This window comes from Canis aureus, chromosome 2 (genome assembly GCF_053574225.1).
Source record: "Canis aureus isolate CA01 chromosome 2, VMU_Caureus_v.1.0, whole genome shotgun sequence".
Taxonomy (NCBI): Eukaryota; Metazoa; Chordata; class Mammalia; order Carnivora; family Canidae; genus Canis; species Canis aureus.
Window position 1 is genome coordinate 5,770,055 of NC_135612.1, and position 24,687 is coordinate 5,794,741.

General features: G+C 35.2%; 1 long non-coding RNA gene across 5 annotated transcripts in view; it reads right to left on the reverse strand.

Moving 5' to 3' along the window:
* Nucleotides 1–332: 332 nt before the first annotated feature.
* LOC144290039 (uncharacterized) overlaps nucleotides 333–24,687 on the reverse strand; it is a 96,413-nt gene continuing 72,058 nt past the window's right edge. For 3 of the 5 annotated variants that reach the window (XR_013357910.1, XR_013357911.1, XR_013357917.1), the window contains 2 exons: nucleotides 21,635–21,690; nucleotides 333–521 (listed from right to left, as the gene is read on the reverse strand). This is a non-coding gene — a long non-coding RNA (uncharacterized LOC144290039). Of the gene's footprint in view, nucleotides 522–11,180; nucleotides 11,251–21,634; nucleotides 21,691–24,687 lie in introns of all 5 variants that reach the window. The other 2 variants (XR_013357914.1, XR_013357912.1) reach the window with 1 other exon arrangement.

Here is a 24,687-nt window from a genome sequence, read left to right on the forward strand (position 1 = left end):
AAGACAGGAAGCAAGGATCAGTACATTTTTTTCCCATTTTTCCCAAGTAACAAAACAGATTTGATCTGTCTCTAAGAGTATTATATTTGAATGAGAAACCACCACGTACTTTAAAAAGTCACTGACTAAAAAAATCCTCAAAAATATCTGAGATAAAATCCGGTTTTCTGATTTCTAGTTGGGTGACATTGTGAAGTTATATAACCTCTCAGTTGCAGTTTCCTTTTCTGTAAAACAAGAGTAATAAAATCTACTTTATAGGGCTGCATGGACTTTAAATGAGATTGTTTGATTGGAAGTGCAATACAAAACATTAAAAACATATAGCACAGTTAGTTCTCTATTGTCCTTTATTAAAAAAGATTTTATTTATTTATTCACAAGAGAGAGAGGCAGAGACACAGGCAGAGGGAGAAGCAGGCCCCATGCAGGGAGCCTGATGTAGGACTCGATACTGGGTCTCCAGGATTACGCCCTGGGCCGAAGGCAGGTGCTAAACCACTGAGCCCTCCAGGGATGTCCTTTAAAAAAAAAAAAAAAGATTTTGAGATTTTATTTATTCTACTGCCCTTTCTTTTTTAATTAAGACCTGCGGTCTGTAATAGTATGGGACTTTGTATCAAATTTCATGCGTTCAAATCCTAGAACAGACATTTATTGACTGAGTTGAGACCTGGGTTTCAATTTTTTTCATCTATAAAATGGAATATTATCTATATAAAGTATAGGATGGCTGGCTGAGAGTTTTGAATAGAATATGGTGAATTTTTAGACTCTTATCATTTATTTGCATATAATTATCACAACTGTTCCTAAAAAGCATGTACTAACAGAGAGTAAATTTCACAGGATCACACAAGTGTTAAGATGTAAAAGGCCATACTTAACTAAGAGCCTTTCTAATATCAAAGTCTCTCCAATTTTTTCATGCTGCTACCTTAGGATTGTGGCAACTGGAAGCTACCCCAACTTATGCTTCTAGGTGGCTTCATTGCATTGGATAAATTGGATAAATTTATCTGGACTTCTGTGTCATCTGTGTTTCTGTAAAACAGAAAGCTGTATGAAGTTAATTCTTTGTGATTTGGATTCACTGGAGGTTATGGGTTCCTCCAATCTTCTCAGGAGCAACTTCATGGAAAATTGAGACAAATTAGAAGGTTCTATCTCTTCAGCTCCTTCAGAAAGAAAAACTTTTCAATAGAAAAGAGATAATAATCTATTTTTTCTCTCATTTATATGCTTCTGATTTCATTTGCACAAAATATTACATTGTTGAAAACAAGCTTGAGAACTGCTAGATTAGATATTCTCTATTTTTTTTATTTTAATTCTAGGGGTACCGGGGTGGCTCAGATGGTTAAGTGTCCAACTCTTGATTTCAGCTCAGGTCATGACCTTAAAGTTGTGAGATCAAGCCTCACCTTGAGCTTTACAAGGGCATGGAGCCTGCTTAAGATTCTCTCTCTCAAAATATAAAATAAAATAAAATGTTTGATTCTAATTAAATATCTTTAAGGGCCACGGATTCAGAATAAGTAACGGATAAGTAATCAAATGAATACTTAACCATAGAAATGTTTACCTGGAGGATATGCTCAGTAAGAGTGGATGGGTGAGGCAAATTTGGGGACAGTTGCTTGTGCTGCTATTTCTGATAAAAATTAAGTACTTGGATCAAAAGAGCAAACATGAAGAAGATTAATTAAACTATTTGAGCATGTCTAAGAGAGTAGTAGACAGCTTAATAAGTAAGTATATTAATAAATACATAGCAACCAAAAGAAGAGTTGGAATCAACCAATTAAAAAGCAGATGTTCTGGGAGCACCTACAAACCAAGTGAAGTGTGATAAAGCATGAAGAAGCATAATCAAATATTCACCAAAGTCACTGATAAAACCTGTCCTGATCACTCATGGACAGATGATTGATGCAGCCGGAGGAGCAAGAAGGCACCTCCAGGGACCTTGAGGTTTACAGCTAGAATTTGAAGGCTGTAAACAAGGACATGAACATTTCATCCCATCTTCTGATTGATCCACTCATTCATCCAGTGATTCACTCAACATACATTTACGAAGAATGATATAGTCAATGAATAACTGATAGGAAAGTTATTGAATAGTCAAATTGACTTTCTGGGGCTATTACTTATGATATCAAAATCATGGGTTCTCAGGAAAGGGTAGAATTCACCTAAAATAGATTAAAGATAATGTTTGGGGAAAGATTCAATAATGTAACGAGTGAAATGTAAAACAACACTACCCTGGGGTGGGGGGGCGGGCGGCTGTGCGCAGGGCAGGGCGGGTTGTGCCTAATAAATCAATAAAACTAGATGCTGTGGGGAATAATCTGTTACTCTTGAGTCCTGTCCATCTTCCTTACTGCTACCCTAGCCATACTCTCTACCTTGGGATTCTAAAATCGCCCTTCTAACTGGTCTCTGCACTTCTTTCTGTTCAACCTCTGACTATTCCTTACTTACAAAGAAGCCAACATACTCTTTTTAAAGCTAAAAAGATTGTATCCTGTCCCTCTGGTAAGCCTCCAGTGGCACACTATCCTACAGAGATTCTCTCTATACAGGCCCTACTTCACTCTGATCTCAGTTTGTGCCACTGACCTCTGTCCACAAATACTGACCCATGTATGAACTTTGGTCTATTTCTCAAACCCTTCAAATCAATCCAGTCTTAAGGCTTTTGTACCGCCTATTCCAGCTGAGTTAAAATTCTCTTTCCTGTCATCTTTCTATGGGAGAGTCCATTCAATGGAGAACTAATTCTAACCTAAGCTTACATATAAATTTCTCAGAATGTTTTGCTGGACCATCAGATCTGAAGTAGTTCCTCAGACACTTCCTATTTCATCACTCTGACTCTCTACTAGACCTGTGAAATTATCATTTGTATCTTCATTCAGTCACTATATTCTCTAAATCTAGCTGTTATCTGATAGAGGCTTAATACCTATCTACTGAGGTGTATATATAAATGTATATATATCACAAAAAAGCCAAAGGTCAAGGTTATTACCAATCCAAAATAATAGAACAGTGTCAGAAACAATATCCATTGCTTAAGATCATTATTATAGATGCTTGAAATATGTAAAATAAGCAATGCTTATCTAAAATTTTCACGGAGACAATGTTTTCTCACAATTGTTAACCGAGAGATTGTGAGATTGAGCTTTTGTCGAAGAAACGTCAGTGAAAGAACACTTCACATTAGAAAGAGATCTAAAAGAGGCATGGAAAGGAGAATATGCAATACTCATATTCTATACTATTTCATTTAATCATAGAAATAACTCAGGAATATTTTTAAATATTTTATCCCTGTTTATCAAATACTGGAACCGAGACCCAAAGAAAATGAGGACAATCCTAATGACATAGAACTAATGGTGAAGGTATTACTTAATTCATGTTCATCTAATTTAAAATAGTTTCCCATCAGGCCAGATATAAAACACCCTGGAAAATGTACTTTAAAAGCAACAAACCACTTCCTTAAAGTCAAGATCTTATATGGAAGCCTAATATGTAAAACAAACCAGAAAAAAGTGAAAAACTCTTCTTTTTGTATGGATTTCATTGAGAGCTGAATTTTCCTTTCAGAGCATTTCACATGTTTCTTGTTTATATTTTCATATGTCCAGGCAAGTTTAGTCAAATCTAAAAGGCTTAGATGTCAGTCTGTCTTCTAAAAGTCACTTCACCGTTTTGTGCTCTGTACATTTCTCCATTGATTTCATTGACTTTTCCGAAATTCATTTAGAGGAAGAGTGTAGGGACAAGGATATTGTTGAGAAGAAAATTTTTTTTTTAATTTAAAAAGATTTTAAGAGGAAATTCATTTTAAAGCCTTATTCAGTTTTACTTGGACTAGATGTTCATTTGGAATGCTTTTAAGTCGGTGAGTGGAAGTGGTGCTACAGAACTACTGATTCATTTATAGATAATTTCCAAATGACATTATCATTTTAAAGTTATTACAACCTCCCAATACTGATCAGTTAGAGATAAGGATAGATACATACATACATACATGGATACATACATGCAGAAGTGTTCTGATAGTCCATTCTTCTTTCTTCAGTTTATGTTCTACAATCATTATTATAATTTTTATTTTGGGGGGATTCTTGATTATTGACTCAAATAGAAAATATGAGGGTGAGAAACATTTATCTCCTGAAACAACCAAGAAGAATGCTGGCTGCACAGTAGTACGTGGCATGGGCAGCTCAATTTTGATGCACAAAATTAGGATATAGTTGCCTCTTTTATGCTCCGAGAGGAAATTAAGACATTGGATCCCAGCAGGGACGTGCATGGTTGTACTGGTGGTGGAATGACGGTTTGTATGCTCAAGTGCCAAGCTGAGGTGAATGTTCCCACTATCATGGCCCTAAGCTTCACCTTTCCATAGCTGTTGGTTGGCCTTCCAGGCCTTGGGATTCCCACCTTGAATTCCACTTGGGATTCATCTCTAGCTCTGAAGCTCTATTTAAGAACTACCTTGGGAATCCACTATGTTGCAGGCAGAAATCCCAAAGATTTCCATTTTCTTTACCTCTATCCAGGGTTTTTTGTTTTTCCCAACAAATCCTCCAGTTCCCCTCAAGTGATTGGATTGTAACCCTTTCTCCAACATGACACTGCCTGCATTGTTTTCTAATAATACTACAAGCATCTAGGAAACTAAACACTTTTTTCTTAAATCTTAAAGGTAACTTATCTCTCAACTGTGACCAAGGGGAATTTCTGGCTTTTCACTTGAATATTGGGAAAAACATACTTTCTGGATAGGTATCACCCTGGCCTTTTAATACATTTTTTTTATAGTGCCTGTAAGATTAGTTCTACTCTACATCACACCCTATCCCTAAATCCTTTTCCTTGGAAGCTCTTCAGGATTGTCGTGTTTCATCTGGAGCTTCATAGTTCTGCTTCAAGGATAAGTCACCGAAATGCTCACCTCACACACAAAACAGCAGTTCAATAATTGTCCATGCCATTTTCTCCCAGGCACTTCAGAATACATGGGATGAGATTCATACCTAGCAATTTTTTCTTCTCTACTTTTTGATCTGACAGTAAATTGGTATCATTAATCCTTACACTTGAACATTTTTTATAGTACTTCCAATTATAAGTTATAAAAACAGTGATCATCCTTGTACCCTAGTCATTTTTTATTTCTTTATATTATACTATTTTATTTAAAAATATTTTTTTAAATACGTTGTTACACTATGCTATATTTTATTATACTATACTATCTTATCTTACCTTTACTTTTTTTTGTCTATTTTCTATCTCACGAATTGTATTGAGAAATCATTGAGAAAAGGAACTGTTTATATATCAATCATTGTACACTGATATGTCCCAAGCACTTTGAACATTTTGCAGCCCATAAAATCTCCTCAGATTTAAATCACACAGGTCACTTTTTTTATCTAAAAAAGTCATTAATTTTTCATTTGGGGGGTACCATACCATGTAATGAGTAACTACTATTAAATCATAGGACATTCAAAGAACATAATCAACAATATATAATCATTTGAAAAGTCAATTGACCAGAAAGACATTTCCTTTTAATATTGAATTTTGCCTCACTGTTTTTGAGTGGAGTCCTCTTTTCAAACCATCACAGGATGCAAGCCAAAATATCTATTTAAAAACTTATAGGGATCCCTGGGTGGCGCAGCGGTTTGGCGCCTGCCTTTGGCCCAGGGCGCGATTCTGGAGACCCGGGATCGAATCCCACATCGGGCTCCCGGTGCATGGAGCCTGCTTCTCCCTCTGCCTGTGTCTCTGCCTCTCTCTCTCTCTCTCTGTGACTATCATAAATAAATAAATAATTAAAAAAAAATTTAAAAACTTATATGTTCTGTTTTTCGCTTGTTCTAATATGTCTTTTATAATTGTTACATTGTAACTATCCCACAATCTTAACAATAAAAAATCAGTACTAGAAGGAAGTACATGGATAGAGTGAAATTGTCTGAAAGAAAGTTCTCAGAATATGCTAAATTGTTCTCAAAGTAGCTTTCAGCTTGTGATGCACTATTTATTTCCAGTCAGGATTATTGAACCATTTGGTCAATGAATCCAGTACGTAGGTGAGAAATATAGATCAGTTCTTCCCAAAGTTCTTTGACAATGGATCAGTTGCAATATCCAGTAGTTTGAACAATACCAGAAGTTTGTCAGATGTAATACATTACTAGGATTAAAAAGGTGGCAAAATATGACTTTGTAAACAAATCAACCACTGAGTTATGAAAATATAGTCATATGCTTTTTATTATATATGAAAAAAACAGAGAATTGCATCATCTCATTTTATTAGTGTATATATGTAAACCATCTTATGAAATGTAACAAATTTATTCTGAAATTACCTAATATGATACATGATACCATTAACTAAATCAGAAGTCAACAAACTTTTTTTTGTTTTGTTTTGTTTTTGGTAAAGGGCCAATGGTAACTCTTTTAGCTTTTTTGATCTATACAAGTCTGTATCATAACTACTCAACTCTACCATTGCAGCACAAAAGTAGCCGCGCACAATACGTAAAAAATGGGTGTAGCTGTGTTCTACTATTATTGTATTTACAAAAGCAAGAAACTGGTCTTATTTGGCCCCAGGATCATAGTGTGCCAACCCGTGGACCTAGATTATTAACTAGATTGTAGACAATGCAGTGGTTAGGTAGTTAGTATGCAGTATATCAATGCAAGGAAATAACAACCAGGCATTTGCTCAACAGAGAACTGATGGGGCATTCTTCAATATGACCTATCTATTTTTTAAAGGCAGATTAAATATATAAAAGCTAGATGAATTTTACAGGTATATGCTATATTTTACCTACAACAAAAAATATATTTTGGCTAAAAACTGTGGCTACCTTATAGCAATTTTCTGCTTTTTCCTTCTCTTCGTCTCTCCTTTCTTTTCCCCATCTTTGACTTTATTTTCCTTTGCTTTTATTAACATCTTATACAATGCAATTCTTTTCCCAACACAGTTCAGGAAATTCTTTTTGAGATGAGACAGGACAGTAGTGCATTTTGTTTTATATAATCACAGTTTTTTTTGTTTGTTTGTTTTTGCTTTTGTTTTTACTTTCAGTGCTTGTGTTCTCGGGATAATTGAGTTTTTCACTTGCTATGGCTCTAATAACTTATTTTTTAATTTATTGGTCAGGGGTAGCAAGCTAGCAGAAATTATTTAGATCTGATGTAGAAAGGTAATGTTCTTCAAAAATATGATGTTAAAAAATTAAGAAGATTCAGTTAGTAAAGACAGCAGTCACTTACAATCACTAAATAACTATTATCCTTGCTCATTTTCTATTTCCTATGTGTTCATAGAGGTCTGGAAAATTTAATTCCACTCTGTTTTTACAGACAATATTGGAATGCAGTCTTAAGCAATTTCAAACGGATTCAACATGTTTGAGATTTGGTGTGACCTGAAGTCCTTTCCTCACTTAGGATTTACCAGTAACAGAAAAGCAGCCAGGTGGAGAAAACAAAACAAAACCAACCACAACAAGAAACCTTTAGGGGAGTCCCCTCCATTTACCATTCAGGAAATAAAGCTAAATAGGCTAAGGTGTTGGGAAACAGAATACAGGAAATCTACAGAGACAGGAGGACAGAAAGCAAGGAAACAAAACAAAACTCCATAATCATACCTCAGTCACCCAGGAAAGCAGTCTTTCTTCATGACTGAATACCAGAGCATCATATTAGACTTCTTTTCTTACATGTTATATTGTTATACATGAACAATATAAATGATTGACCAAAGCACCAATTTGGTCCTAGATTTTGCTTTAGTTTTATACATTTTATTTATTTATTTATTTGAAAGATAGAATGAGACAGAGAGCCTGAGCTGGGGAGAAGGTGAGGGGCAGAGGGGGGTCCATCCCAGGACCCCGGGACCATGACCCGGGACCATGACCTGGGCCCAAGGCAGACACTTAACTGACTGAGCCACCCAGGCGCCTGCATATCTTCTTTCTTTAGAAAATATTAATAAGGAGCTTTCGGAATCACTTCCTGGAAACTGATTTGCCCCAGAGTTGTTTTTTTGTTGTTGTTGCTGTTTGTTTGTTTTCTGAATCATGGATACTTTTAATTCCAATAATTTTTCAAGCTACAAAACTTCAAATCAGTTTCTCTTTAACTTTTCTCCTTTCTCTCCCAACCAGTAATTCCCGAAGCTCTCTCAATGATGGCTCTTATTTGCATGGATTGAAAGTTTTCTTCTTATTCATTCTAACTCTGTCTGCCTTATCCAGGCCCTCATTATTTCTGTTCTGAACCACTGAAACAGCCTCAATTCTGTCTTTTTTTTTTTTAAGATTTTATTTATTTATTCATGAGAGATCCAGAGAGAGAGAGGGGGGGGGGGCAGAGACACAGGCCAAGGGAGAAGCAGGCTGCATGCAGGGAGCCCGATGTGGGACTCGATCCTGGGACCCCTGGGGTCGGCTCTGAGCTGAAGGCAGACACGCTTAACCGCTAGGCCCCCCAGGCATCCCTGAATTCTGTCTTCTAATTCTGGTTTTCCCTCATTCCACTCCGAAGTGGATCCATAGCCCCAAAGTCATTTTGTGACAATACAGAGCTGAGCAAGTTAAGGTATTGCTTTAATAGTTTAATGTCTCCTCCACTCCTTTAGGCAAAGGTCCAACTATAGTCACCGTTATATACACAATATATGATTTTACATTGCCAGGGTTTTTGCAGGCTGTTTCCTGGGTCTACATTGCCAAGATCCAAAATCTCACTTGTCTCTTGAATCTCTCAATGTCTTCCAAGGAAATGACTACTTGTCATAAATAAAGCAGCATACAAGTTACATTTTGTCTGAAATTGTGCAAGGCATCATGAGTTCAGCACCTCCCTCTTCTATAGGTTACGATAAAAATAATGCAATATAGTAGCCTCCAAAATCAGTTATTATATAGTTCATCAAGGAAAAGGATAATACTTTATTCAGGCCACAATGCCTAAGGCAGTTCACTGACCACATGAAAGTATTTGGGCTTCAGATATGCATGTAGAAAATGCACCATCTGCCAGAAACAACTAAAAACTTATTCCATCTCAGTGCTATAGAAGCATTTCAGGAGCTGAAGAGTAACACAATGGACACCAACTTTGATGTCAGGCTGTCCAAGTTTATATATCTGGATCTACCTTTAATTTTGTGGTAGTGGTCAAACCACCCAGACTAGGTCTCATTTCATCTTTAAAAAGGGTATAATTAGTACCTACAGATTCAACTTTCAGATCCAGACCTATCTGGATCTGCTATTCCTCAATGAATAATAGCAATTATTAACTAGATTTCAAAAATTTCTCATTTATAGCCATTTTAGTGCCCCTTCACTGAAATCTCTATTAAAGGCCACTGTAGGAGTAGTTCATCAATAACTCTGTGTTAAGAGCTTCGTTTTATATTTGAGAGTTTATAAATGCCAACTAGATTTAGAAACTTGGATCTAAATTTCTTTCCTCTCTCAACTGTTTGGATATGAAAATAGAGATTTCTTAACAAAATGTATAAATGTTTGAATTTCTTTCTCACATACAAGAGTCATTTTTTAAACTTTTAAGCTACAGATTTAGATCATACAGATGCTTTTCTACATTGTTTTGAGTAGTTCTTTATGTATTTATTCCTGGTGTGTCCTAATCACATAAAAAACCTAAAAGAAGAATTATACCTTATTTACACTAAAACAGTCTCCTAATTAATATAGGGTTGTAATAAAAATTTCCTGGTGTAAGTATACATTTCCTGGTATACTTTAGAGAAGCTTAATCTATTTCTTAACTTTTTGTTGGCTGCCAATATTTTTTTTCTAATTATTACCTAATTATTTTTGTTTATATGATTGTATTGATTGTATTTCCTTTCAAGGATAGGCTCATAATAGTTGTTATTTATAATTTGACTATGAATATTTGTTCAAACCTGCCATACTTTTGAATATTTCATTACTACAGAGAGTTTTTAGTATAATAAAGTGGAATAGTCTCTTAATTCAACATGTACCTTGATTCCATGTATGTCTTTTATTTCTTTCCTGAAATATTTATTGTGGTTCCATATGAAAGGAGCCTATGGTCAGGAAAAGTATAAAGTTTTTATATGAATAAAATTATCCTTTTCAATCTACAAATAAAAAGTATGTGAAGTGGAGAAAGAACAATTTTTCTGGATAATTAGAAAAAATCATCTTAATAAACAGCTAAACTCAATGTTATACTAAATCTTTACTAATGCTTCTTCCTTCTTTAAGAACAAAATAATGCTCATTTAATAAAAAGTATACATTTAGTGTGCATTGTCTTCTAGTTTATGTTATTTGAAAACTCCTCATGGTTTTCAATTATAACTAATCAGTGGGTAAATTTAATGCTTACTTAAAGAGTATGAAGTATGATTCAAGTATTGTATTAGGTTCTATTGATCAATGTTTTCTTCTCTAGTAGGCTTCCGTGACATTTAGGTTTCATCTTTAGTAATCTACATTTTTTTTCTTCAAAATTATACTTAGATATCAGCCGGAAAAAAATTCACCTACAATACTGTTTTATCAGAAACTGGTCATATGCTGGTTTTTTTTTTTTTTTTTGGTCATATGCTGTTAATAAGAATAGAAGGATACTACAAAGAATGTTGACAGCTTTATATCTGTCAGAAGCTAAGTTCATTTCCTCCTTACTTCAATTTTTTTGGAGTATAATTGTGTAAAAATTTATGTAATTCACATCACAAAATTTGTCTTATTAAATTTGTAGTTATTTATTCTGAATTATATGTATTAATGTTCTATCACAGAAATGCTTAAGTAAATTTTTTGAAAGATTATAACAGTAGTTCAATGAACTAGGAAAATTATCCTATAGGATTCCAGATAGGTAATATTAGTGACATATTTAAAGTGGTGATAACTTTAACTTTACACTTATTTTCAAGAAATTACATTTTCACAATCTTTTTTTAAGTGAAGCAGTTGAACAAGCTAACAAACATAAAAGATGTCTTCTAAAAAGAGGTTTTATGCCTGCAGTCTATTAAAAGAATAAATGATCTTTACTTCAATATAGATTAATTGCATTACCCCTAGGCCAAATGATATTTTCTCTCAAGGACAAGAGATTAGTTCGGGAGTCCAAGGTTCATTTTGTTAGCTAAATGAAAATAAATTGGTGACAACTTAGAGTCAGCGTCTAAGAACTTACAGAGAATTACTCTAACTTGAAAGGGAGATTAGGCATTCTATAAAGAAAGATATCTCTCTCAAAAATGCAAACCTGGCACTATTTCTATCAATCATATCTGTAAATCATTGGACACACAGACACACACACATACTTGATGCTCAGCCAGTATGTTCCAGTGTAGTGTAATAGGTCCTTATTACTTCTCATTTATTTTGTATTCATTCTGTTTACTTTATGCTTATGCCTCTCTAGTCATTAGATTATTTGATTATCAGCCCTTTTTATACATACACAAGTATGTGTGTCTGAATGAAAGGATCACATACTATGAAAAATCTTTCTGAGGATGCAATTAATACTAAATGGGAATTGAAAATCAAACTCTTCCTAAAGTGGTGTTTATTTGAATGCAATTCTTTTTTTATTAAGATTTTATTTATTTTATTCATGAGAGACACACACACACACACAGAGAGAGAGAGAGAGAGAGGCACAGACACAGCCAGAGGGAGAAGTAGGCTCCATTCCATGTTGAGAGCCTGACGTGGGACTCATCCCGGGTCTCCAAGACCACACCCTGGGCTGAAGACGGCGCTAAACTGCTGAGCCACTCGGGCTGCCCTGAATGCAAGTCTATATAAATGAAAAAACAAAACAAAAAAACAACCAAACAACTTGCTCTTAAATAAGCTGAAAGAATATCCAGGATAAAGACAGGTTTATGGGGGGTAAGGAGAAAAGTCTGAGGTATATGGTGTATATAGAAGACTCAAAGAGTCATTGACATATGATAAGTGTAAAGAGAAATATTTGGAAGTAACATTAGAGATCTTTGAATTAGCTAAAGAGAAAAGGCACTCTCTGAGAGTCAATGAGAATCATTGAAAATGACTGAAAAGAAAATAGGTATGATCCAATTAGTGATTAAGGAAGATTTACATCATCTACACACATACAGGGTTCAAGTAGTAAATTTAGAGGACCAGACTACATTTTTCTCATTTAGCTTCAGTGTTTATGAAGAAATAATACCAGTAAATTGAGCTCAAATCTGCTCTATAATTCCACAAACATAAGTCAGGGAAAAACATTTTTTTTTTTCATTTTTGAGCTCAAATACTCTCTTTTCTGACAGTGCGCGGTTGGTTACTAAATTTTCTTTGTTATATGTATATGAAAAAGGTTGGAATGGTGGACTCTAAAGTAATGCATAGAATTTAACTTACTCACCATGCATCTTTATCTTATTCTCCATGAGAGGAATTGGATACATATAAACACATAAAGTAAGCTGATCAGTTCTTTTATTCAAGGCCAGAGTAATGGAATCAAGTTATGGTTGATTATAGAGTTAATTTTGCTACTACGGTCATAGTTAATAAATGATTATAGTTCTAGATATAAAAGGAAAGTCGAGAATCAAGCAGAGTTGACATATCTAAGTTCAACATTGGGTCAAAAGTTTTGGGAGTTAGGCTGAATAAATAAGTAAAGGCGGCACAGGGAGGGGTGGTGGTAGTGGTGAGGTGGAATGGCTGGCCGCTTAAAGAAAATGGAAGAAAGGAGCCAGAATCAAGTGAAGAACAAGGGTAATTCTATTTTTTCAATACCAGCACCTAGATCCAACAAAGCCAATCTATGTTGACATAACCTGAACTAAATAGTTGTTGGTGCTTTGAGATCTCATGCTGTGGAACCCCGCAAATAAAGATGAGAATGCTGTAACATTTGAATCCAGTGAATGAAATATATCAAGAAAAAAATAAATACCACAAAATATGCTAAGAAATTGCAGATTGTTCTCCCCAAAGAGATATGAAAATACTCTTCTGAAGCAAAAGAAAAGTCAAACAAAGAGAAACGTTGCTAATTTTCTTTATCTGGGAATTTCATCAAAGGCTTAGCATTTTGGGGTTTGTGGTTAACATGATTCATTGCTTGTGTCCATGCTCTGCCTAGATTTTCTTAAGTTGCCCTCTAATTTCTGCTTAAGAAATTATGGTCAGCAGTTTTAATGGTTTTGAACCCAAGGAAGAGGGAAAATCTTTTTTAAAAAATACCAATTGTTTAACCGTATCTTTTGGTAATACAAGAAACAACACGACAGAAAAGTCTGATCATAAAAAGTGTCCACATCCAATCAGAGTCCTACTGTCCTCTTCTGTGTGCTCTCTAGTGACCTGTATCTGTTTTTTTTTAAGATTTTATTTATTCATGAGAGACACAGAGAGAGAGAGAGAGAGAGAGAGAGAGAGAGAGAGGCAGAGACACAGGCAGAGGGAGAAGGAGGCTCCATGCAGGGAGCTGGATGCGGGACTCAATCCTGGGTCTCCAGGATCACAACCTGGGCAGGCACCAAACCGCTGACCCATCCAGGGATCTCTAACTGGTATTGATAGAGTCTGGAAGACCTAGCTACTCCTGACACACTATTCTTTAACTATGTACTTTTAGCCCATAATTCTAAGAGCTCCTGAAATTCAATTTTCAATCTGTTTAAACCTTTTTAAATCTCTCAAAAGGGATTTATTATTGAGGATTCCCTAGAGTCCTTGTTGATACTGAGTAATTATAAAGCTTTATAAGAGTAATGCTGTTATGACCTGTGATTCAGATCTTATACAATGAAAACAGCTTCAATACATTAAAAAAAAATTTTTTTTTAGAAGTTGCTTTGGAAGCCATGGGCCTCAGTATAGACATGGGCAAGTTCGAGAACCACACCACACACAACCAGTCATGAAAATGGCACAGACACGGCATCAAGAAATCCTGGTCACAAAGGTATGAATTCTTAAGGAGGAAGACCCCAAGTTCCTAAGGAACATGCACTTTGCCAAGAAGTGCAAGTGCCTGAAGAAGATGTAGGCAAATGATGTGAAGGTCCTGAGTGTACATGCTGAGGTCATCAGTGCCCTCATCAAACCCAAGGAGGTCAAGCCCAAGATCCCAAAGGGCAGCAGCTGCAAACTCAATCATTTTGCCTACATCCCTCACCCCAAGCTTGGAAAACACACTCATCCCCACATTGTCAAAGGTCTCAGGCGTTTCCCGCCAAAGGCCAAGGCTGAGGTTCAAGCCAAGATCCTGGCTTGCAGCTGTGACTCTGGCTCCAGCTCCTGCTGGTTCAGGCTCCCAAAGGTACCCAGGCCCCAACAAAAGCTCCAGTGTAGAGGTTTCTGTCTGCCAGAATGAAGACGGGAGGACTGGTGTAACCCCTGGGCTTCTGTCTGCATGGGGCTGGTGTCCTCCTGTGTTATTTGTACAAAGAAACCTGTAGCAGGATCCAATTTTTTTTTTTTTAGAATTTCTCACAATTTTGCTAATTCTTTATTTTAACGGAATCTATCTATCTATCTATCTATCATCTATCTATCTATCTATCTATCTATCTATCTATTCATCTATCAACCTATCTACCTTTGGAAAAAACTTTTCCTGAGTTGTTTGAAAGAATAATTAACCATGTAAGTTTTGCATTGAACTATGCAAATATGAAGTGCCACCTATAAAACTTGTTTGTAAAGAAGAATCAAAGCACAAGCTCAACCTAAGAAAAACAAACAAAAGCTGATTATGAATGTTCAGAAACAGTCAGTGTCTGAGCATGGAGGAGAAATATTACTCCTGCACATCACTTCTATAAAGACTAAGAAATATTAATAGTAATTCTATAATTCCATAACTCTGTGATTACCATTCTAAAGAACAAAGGATAAAGTCCTATGGGTGATTTGGGAAAGTATATGAGTTATATAGAGAGATTAATTAAAAAAAAAAAAAAGCTTTTCACTGGGCAGCCTGGGTGGCACAGCGGTTTAGTGCCGCCTTTGGCCCAGGGCATGATCCTGGAGACTGGGATTGAGTCCCATGTCGGGCTCCCTGCATGGACCTGCTTCTTCCTCTGCCTGTGTCTCTGCTTCTCTTTCTTTCTTTCTCTCTCTCTCTCTCTCTCTCTCTCTGTGTGTCTATCATGAATAAATAAATAAAAATCTTAAAAAAAATCTTTTCACTTAAAGGAAACTCATTAAAAAAAGAGATAATATGCCTCTTTTACATGGAATTTTATTAAAGATCAATGTAGATACAACCAAGGAACCAAAGGCTCAGAAATATCTCTTCTTTTTTCTCCTCTTCCCCTATTTCACACATCTACCCACCCCACTTTCCTCTGGGAGCCGCCAGTTTGTTTTAGTATTTATGAGTCTGTTTCTGTTTGTTTTTTAGATTCCACCTATAATTGAAATCGTATAGTATTTGTCTTTCCCTGGCTGACTCTTTTCACTTATCATAATACCCTCTAGGTATGTCCGTGTTTTTGCAAATGACAAGATTTCATTATATTTTATGGCTGAGTAAAGATGTGAGATGTATCTCACATCTTCTTTATCCATTCATCTATCGATGGGCCCTTGGGTTGTTTCCATCTCTTAGCTGTTGTAAAGAATGCAAGAATTCTGTAATAAACATAGGGGTGCATATATCTCTTCAAATTGGTTTTTTTGTTTTCTTTGGCTAAATACCCAGCAATGAAATAACCAGATTATATGGTATTTCTATTTTTAATTTTTTTAAAAACCTCTATACTGATTTCCATAGTGGTTGCACCAATTTACATTTCCACCAACACTGCACAAGGGTTTCCTTTTCTCCACATCCTCACCAACACTTGTAATTTCCTGTGTTTTTCATACTAGTCATTTTGATTGGTGTGAAGTAACATCTCATTGTGGAAGTCACTTTATTTTCTAGACATAAGTCAATTATATACACATTTGTTCCATTCCACTAGAAAAGTAGTAGTTAAATCTACTTGCACATTACAAACTCCCTAGATTTTTAAGGATCCAAGCCCAGGCTCACCCATGGAGAGTCTAATGTAATTGTTTGGGAGTAGGACTCAGAGATCGTTAATTTTCTAAGTGATATTAATGTGCAGAAAGCTCGGGGAATCATTGCATTAGATCGAGGGGATGGTGATTGTGTTAGTTTATTCCGCGCTGGACATTAAAATAATCTTTTTATTTGTATTATCTCATTTAATCCTTCTAGCATTCCTACACTGCAGAAATAATCTCATTTTGCTGTTGAAACAAGCAGAAAATTTAAATACATAATTTGCCAAAAGCAACGCAGCTTAGAAATGTTGAAGCAGATGCAAACTAAGGCTTTATGAATTTAAAGCCTGCATTCCTAAGCATTCTTATTATCTAATTTCTGCATCTAGGTTACAATAATAGAAGCATCCTGGGTTTTTTCCTATCTATTTTGGCCCAAAGGTGCCATATGCCATGACTCAGGGCAATTGTCATCACTTCTTCGGAATTAGGTAATATGTGAAAAACCTAGAGGATAATGTAAAAACTTTTAGCCTCCTCCAGCATCTGGTGAATAGACATGTTTTGTGAGTTGCAGGAGATATGTAAGATTTTTCTTTAAATTATTAAAGTATATAAATATTGGAAATTTTGCTTTAAAAATTAGATTACAAGTTTCTCTTAGAAGTTATGAAATCTGTACAATTCTGAACCTAGACAAATGAAGGTCTATAGCCATAAATGGGCTGTCCTTTCTCCTCTATTTGCCATATTTCCTACAGTTGCCTATTGTCTCATATGCCAGTGCTTCCTCAAAGATTAATCATGTTCACACGATTAACTGGAGGGTCCTATCAAAATGCAGATTCTGATTTGGTATGACTGGAGTGGAGGCAGAGATTCAGCATTTCCAGCAAGTTTCTAGCTTGTGCTGATGCTCCTGGTACTCAGACTACACAACTTGAATATCAAGGTCATATAATATCTTTAATACTTATTTGCACTACTTGACCTTACTTAAATCAATTAATTTCATGTCTTCTACTTATATAATCTTTGTACTTATGTAATCTCACATAAATCAATTCACTCCTGCTTTATTGGATAAAAACAAAAATATGGATTTATAATTTTTTACCTTCTTTTTCTAGAAAGTGGTGTTCTTTCTAAGCCTATTACTTGGAATGTAAGAAAGGATAAAAATACATTATAGATTTAGAGCTTAGGTTCTCCAGCCCAAATTCTCACAAGTGTCATTAAGAAAGCCATTTGATACCTCCACACACAGTGTGCTGTGTTGTAAAAGAGAAGATGCAGAGAATTATTTCAATCACTGAGCCTAAGTTGACCCACCCAGAAGGGAGGTATAAGTCCAGAGTTTCACAAAGTCTCCAAGGGTTACCCACTCAATTTCAACAAAAGGCCAGTTTCAAGACAACAGCTGCTTTCCAATGGTGTACATGGCAGCCATGTCCAGGAAACAACAAGTCTTAACAAGGGACACCTTATGTTGCCAGAGATTCCAATTATTAAAATCCTGTCATAAAGACATCTAGTTCAAAGTGGTCTTTAGGGTTGAGGGGTCCCCCAAATAATAACAATTTTCTATAGAATCACTTTGCACTTTGCACTTACGGGATGGGGAGTAACAAGGATATAAACCATCAATACCAACTGAAAATTCAGGGGTAGAAGGCATTAAAACAGTACACTGAAGTGGCCCAACTGGTCACCCCCACTGGTAACGTTCGCTCTTACTATAAACAATTCTCAAATGCCATTAATTGACTCAATGCCCATTTGCACGTGAGCCTAGGCAGGATGTTTACTTGAATGTATACGACAGTGAATGTATACCACAGTGCCATAAATCCTTGAGTCCCTTCCTTCCCCAACTTTTCCAGCCTAACTGGATGTGTGCACATGACCTTCAGTGCTTCTAGAAAATAGGACATCAATCTTGTTTCTATTCACATTGTCATTATAGCAGTTACATTAGGGCATAAAAACTGGGAATGATCAGGTGCATGAAAGATAAAAACAGTCCTATTCCAGTAAGCAATACACATTTGTATTTGGTTGCAAGCACTATGACAACAGCAAGTAGCTCAATCAAATGAAACTTCCATATTTTCTGTTCACTCCACATCCAATATTGGGCACTATCTATCTCAGCTTTGGATATATCTGGATTTTATACCGATAGCCACATTGCTTTCCAGCTGTGTCCATGGGATTTATCCTCCTTGGCTGATTTGGGTTTGACTCAGAGTGGTACTTCCTTTTATCAAATTCACATGAACCTGGGGTTCCCTTACTTCTTTTCTAAAATAAGATCTAAGTTCTTACCCAGTTTCGGTCTAAGGGCTAAGTGAGTTTCCAAGGTAGGAGGGGTGATTATAAGATTTTATGTACATTTTGTTGGGCCAGTTTTTACCTCTCTCTTAGATAGCCTTTGTCAGCATTGTAAACCCAACTTAGGAGAATAGTATCCCCAGATAACAGTAAACCTTGCATATATGGTTTCTACAGAGAATGGTATGTCACAGCAAATCTCCCTAAGAGAGTCAAAACTCTGTTTTAGCAGCGAGGACCCACTTCAAAAAACTATGAGCTCTTTTACTGTAATCTCCAAATGGATCTAAATCTAACTTGATAGAACATACTGGGGGCCAGAGGTGGGCATGTGTTTTAAGACAGTACAACTATTTTCATTATTTAAAAAAAAAAAATTTAAATTCAATTAATTAGCATATAATGTGTTACTGGTTTCAGAGGTAGAGGTCAGTAATTCATCAGTCTTATATAATGATGCTCATTGCATCAAATGCCCTCCTTAATGACCATAACCCAGTTACCCCATCCCCTCACCCCTTAAAATAATAATAATGAGACAACCATACTTATATGTAAAAATAAATATCAGGTTGGATAATACCATTAATATCTCAGGCAGATTTTTTTTGTAAACCATAATCCTAAACCCAGAAGACAGAGAGATGTAAAGTAGGGCCTCCTGTATGAGATTTTTCTCCTTTCTGCAATTGTCCACTGCTTTGAGTGTGGAAGGTGTTAAGAAAGGGAACAGAAGTCAGGATGCTTAAAGCAGCCCAAATTTCTTCTTTTGGGTCCACTTCATTCCCCTGAAGAAGCTTTAGAGCAGAGTTGTTGTTACCTGTTCACTCACCACTGCAGTCCTGGGCTCTGTCCCATTTGTTGTATTATGCAATCTGTCAACAGCAGCATGGCAAAGAGCAAGGCCTTGACTCAAAAGTTTGATCCTAGATAATTCTCTGGCAATGGCTTCTTACCCTTCTTCTGTCTTCTCCTACCCCAGGGAATTCTTAAGAGTCTTTATGTTGATTCTTTCTATCCATTCAAAATCATTTTTTCTTCTGTGGCATCTCTAAGGTTGGACGAGGGCAAGAAGCCAGCAGCCTGACCTAGTGTACCATCTTGACAGCAACAGCATCTTTTTTCCTTTTATCTTTTTAGAGCTGTTCATTTTCTTGTCCATTTTGGCTAGAATTGATAAACTCATCCTCACTGAGTGATATTGAATGTCACTCTTTTTACTTACTATGTAATTGGATTTAAAGCTGATCCTGTTAGGCATTAAACAATCAATATATTATTTTTTCTTCTTGTTTTTGTTATTGCTGCTTTTTTGTCTCACCACTAGAAATGGAGTTAATATTTTTTATTCTTTCCTATTTCACTCTGTTATAAAATATAAGCACCCTGAATCAAAAGAAATAGTAAAATGCAATCTGGATTGAATTTCATGATAAAAGGTATTTTTGAAGCAAAGAGATTTTTTAACAGTCAAGAATTTTTTCATCAATAATGTAAGCTGCTTATTTTAAATTGCAGCACTATTACAGATGTGCATGATAAATTGCTCCTGAATGCATGCTATCCTACAGATTTGAAACATATGAGTACGATGAATATCATATTGGCTATGAAGTAGCATAGCCTTACAGACAAGCTTGACAAAACATAGAATGTATTCTATTACTAGCAAGTGCTATCTTGCCATTTAACAAGGAGATTATTGTAGAAATAAAAGGGAAAGGCCAGCCTTGACTTCGTTAAATCATGAATTCATCATCATCCTCCTTGATTTGTTCTACTAGATTCTAATTTGGACATCCAAGAACACCCCTTTGCAACTCAGAACCACTCCATCCTGACTTTGCCTGGCAGGTTTTTATGCTTGGACTATTTCTGGTCTTATGCTCTTCAGCAAAAATCCATCCATTCTGAAACCAACTTTCAACTAGTGTTGCAATGTATTGAGATTCCTACCTCTCCTTTATCAAAGGTAGTTTTGGGGGAAGTAACTGATTAAATCAGTGCTTCTTAAAGTGCGGCCCAAACTCAAATACAATTTTCAAGTAAGGTTCAGGGATTGTTTGTTTGTTTGTTTAATTAAACTTCCTGGGTGGTTCTGAAGTGCACAAATGTTTGAGAGGCATTGCCCTAAACTAAAGGAATAAATAGCCATAAAGTGAGAGGAATCAGCTGAAAGGTTATAAAAGAAAAACACTTAGGCAAATTAGACAATGGTGATTTTGTTCTACACATACCATAATGTTAGTCAACTATCAGACCCATACATAATGCTTGTCAGGAATCAGTTAAAGAGTATTTAAATATTCATTATACACACTCTGCAATTATGCGATTGCTATGTGATTTCTACCTTTTGAATACATAAGATATTCCAAATTTGTTCTTGGTATAAAACCACAGATGAACTAGTCCCATTCTCCATACAATGTAATAGGGAGGCATATGGGTTTGGGGCCACAGTGGAGAATAGGTTTCAACATATGAAACTTGGGGACATGTTATAATCCATGCCTTAAGTGCAATCAGGTTCTTCTCAGAAGTAAAGGTTTCCCTCTAGCCTCTAAAGCTGGTCCTCAACTTTCTGTCATACACCCATAATCTGTGGTTAAGGGAACAACCTTCTATAGTTCTACTTCACCCATTTCTTACTCTGGCCATTTGGGGGAATCTAGTGCTCTTTCTCTGGAACTATAATGGTATATAGGCTTTGGAAGTATCCAGACAGTTTTTAGCCCTGTTTGCCACTCACTAGCCATGCTACATAGAGCATTTATTTTTTTTACTGACATTAAAAAAATAATAAAAAAAAAACAAAAACAGATCCTGGTTGGTGTGAAATTCTTTTGGCCAAAGAGGAGTATACAAGCAGTACGTATGAGGCTTTCTTCCCTTAACTACTTCCCTAACCTTTTGTTTTAGACCTAGACAAGAGAGAACCTCTACGCTTTAAAGGGCACCACATATCACAAGCATAATAATAGTATTTAGTATATTATAAAATTTTAAGTATACATGAGTGCCTTTTCACTCAGTTCTAGGGCTTAAGGATGACATAGTACAACTCAGCTGTTTTAGTAGCTAAAATCTGTAAGGCCCCACAGAAATGGGATGTGTCTCCACATCTCTTGTATTATGTCTTCAAATCAACAGGAAAATGAGGTAATGCCACTGCTTACATTTTGACGAATAGGGACTGCTTTGGAGTGAAGGGAGAATTTAAGTTACAGAGTACCTGTAAAAGAAAAAATATGTATTAATTAACTTATTAATTCATTTATCTTATGTAGCATAAATGCCAATTGATTATTATATAAAAATATTATTTTTAACTTTCTCAGTTATGTCAGGGCATTCATTTTCTGGTTTTGCTTATTATTTTTCCCATGTACTAATTTATTTTTCAGAATTAATCATTAATTAGCAAAATTTTCATAATGATTACACTAATAGTCTGAGGATAATTTTGAAGTTATTAAATAATTCATATTGCACTATACTTGTACATGTTTAGGTCCCGTTGTAAATGCATGCCACATAGCAGCAATTATTTACATTAGCAATTGCATAGGCACTGAATATTGAGGTTAAAATATTACTGTTTTTGTAAAAGCAAAAATAAAATTGAATAAAATATTAAAATGTAAATTGTCAGCGAATTTTGATTTAAAAATCCAATATGCATTAACTATAAGTTGTATATGCCTTTTAATTTTAATAGATACATTTAAATTTTGAGAATATAACTGTTTTGAAAACACATGAAAATATTACTTTTATATTAACCTCAATATTAATTTACATGCATGTAAAATCTTATCCAAATTTTGCTTTGAATACAAATGTAATTGTTAAATCTTTTAGATAACCACTGACCATAACAGTTCATCATAACAACATAATCACTCAAATTTTTATACAATAACTAATAATTTATATATATTTACTTATGTCTCATCCATACATCATTTACCTATAAAGCCTTCCCATACATGTGTAATTATTAAGTTGTTTTTGATATTTTTTTTACTATCATGTAATAAGTATAACTTTACACATATTTTTTCTATTTTGTCATAAATTATATTTGTCATGATATACATTTTGTTTAACAGTTAGCTTGATTTATTACTTTTAATATATGGATTCACAGTGTATAGGGCCTCATTTTTACTTCTTGCCATGGATGCTATATATTTTAAGGGTAGGCCTACTCTTCCCCAAAGCATGACAAAGTGGAGACTCAGAAGTGAGAGTGAAGTTTTTATTTGAACTAAATTGTACTGTACCTATATGTATGTGTGTCTGTGTTTATCAGGTATGAGATCTGCCAGAGATGACAGTTGATGGTAATAAGAAGGAAGGAGAGACTCCAAAATAGTTTAACCAATCTAGTTAGAAAATCAAAAACAAGCACCATAACAACAAACACATTTTATGAGTCACATCGACAATGTCTGACTGTTCAATTAATTGGGCATATAATTCTAGAATTAATATTACATTGATTTTTCTCCTGTAATTAAGACAGATATATTTTCAGATATAAGTTTTCTGTAGTTTTTCAAAAGATGCCAAAATATGATAATAATAGGAAAGCAATCTGATCTTGATAGGCAAGGGACTATTTTGCAAATAAAATGCTAATTTTTTGAAGATAGGTTTCCTCTCTTCCTCTAAACAGTCAACAATTTTTATCATATGAAATAGAATAGGCTTATATATTATTCTCAGCAGTGATTCACTCCCACTGTATGAATTTAAACATTTAGGGAAAAAAAGAGAAATGTTGAATGTAACTTATTTATCAAGATAGAGCATTTTGTTCTACCCAGTAATGGCAATATGTACCCAAAATACAAATATTGCATGATTCCACTTATATAAGTTATCTAAAATAGTCAGATGAATACAGTCAAAGAGTGGAATAATGATTCCCAGTGGCTGGGGGGAGGGGAAAATCAATGGGTATGAATTTCAGTTAAGCAAGATGAATAAGTTCTAGGGATCTGCTGCTGTTCAACATCGTAAATATAGCCAACAATAAAGTATTGTACATATAAAAACTTCTTAAGAGGGCAATTTCATGCTAAGTGATCTTACCAAGGTAAGTTATATGGTGGGAAAACTCTAGATGTCTTGTAAAGATAAAGCCCTGGCACTTGAGATTATGGGTGTCCTGAGAAGATTTTCCTGAAATCTGAAGAATGATTAAGGATAAATTAGGCAATGGGTGGGGAGGGAGTGTTTCGAATATTTGAAGAGTAGGAACAGCACATCCAAATTCCTTGAGATGAACAGAAGTATGACAGGAAGGGATGGTAAAAAAGACCAGTGTGATTTTATCACAGAGATGGATGAGAACACTGGCAAAAGAATGAGCTGCAAAAAAAAAAAAAAAAAAAAAAAAATGCATAGGCCTGATGTGAATGCCGTTATTGATCTGAAGGATTTTATACTTTATCCAGAAGACAATGGAAAATCATTAAAATATTTTACATGAGAGAGTAATGCAATATCTTTTTCTTTCTAGAAGATCCTTATGGTTTACTATAGAAAGGAAACTACAAAGGTAAACATAGGGAGAACTGGTAGATGGTTACCAAACATCAGACAGAAGTTGAGTAACTCAGAATAGGGGTGATTAGATAGAGATGGAAAAGAGTGCCACATTTGAAAGCATTTGAGGAGAACATTTTGAAAGGAATTGTGATAAACTATATAGTGGATGAGTATGGAGAAAGTGGCAAGAGGCATTCTAATTTTCCACCTTGTTTATTTTCTGCATGGAGCTGGAAGGCATGCCTGAATTTAAAAAAATAATTTTTAGAGGATAGAACCATTAATTGAATAAGGGCATGAATAAATAGTATGGACCAGAGTTGAGACTGAAAAGTAAAGAATGGCTTTGGGCTGTAACAGTTAAAGGTCAGGGGAAAGTGCCAAAACAAGACTGAAAAGGGGCCAGAACATAAACAAATGATGCAACGTCATAAAAGCAAGAGAAATGATTTCAGTAAGGAAGGATGGTAAACGGTGTTAAATAAAGCTGAGGGGATAGAGTAAAACTGAGCTTGAAAATGCCCATTGGAATTAAAGACCCTAGAGAAAGTCATTATTATAGAGTGATGAAGGTGAAAAACCAACCTCTTATGGATTAAATAGAACTGTACCTCTGATTCCTTCTAAACAGAAACTAAAATTATGAATCTATTAAAATTAGGCTAAAACT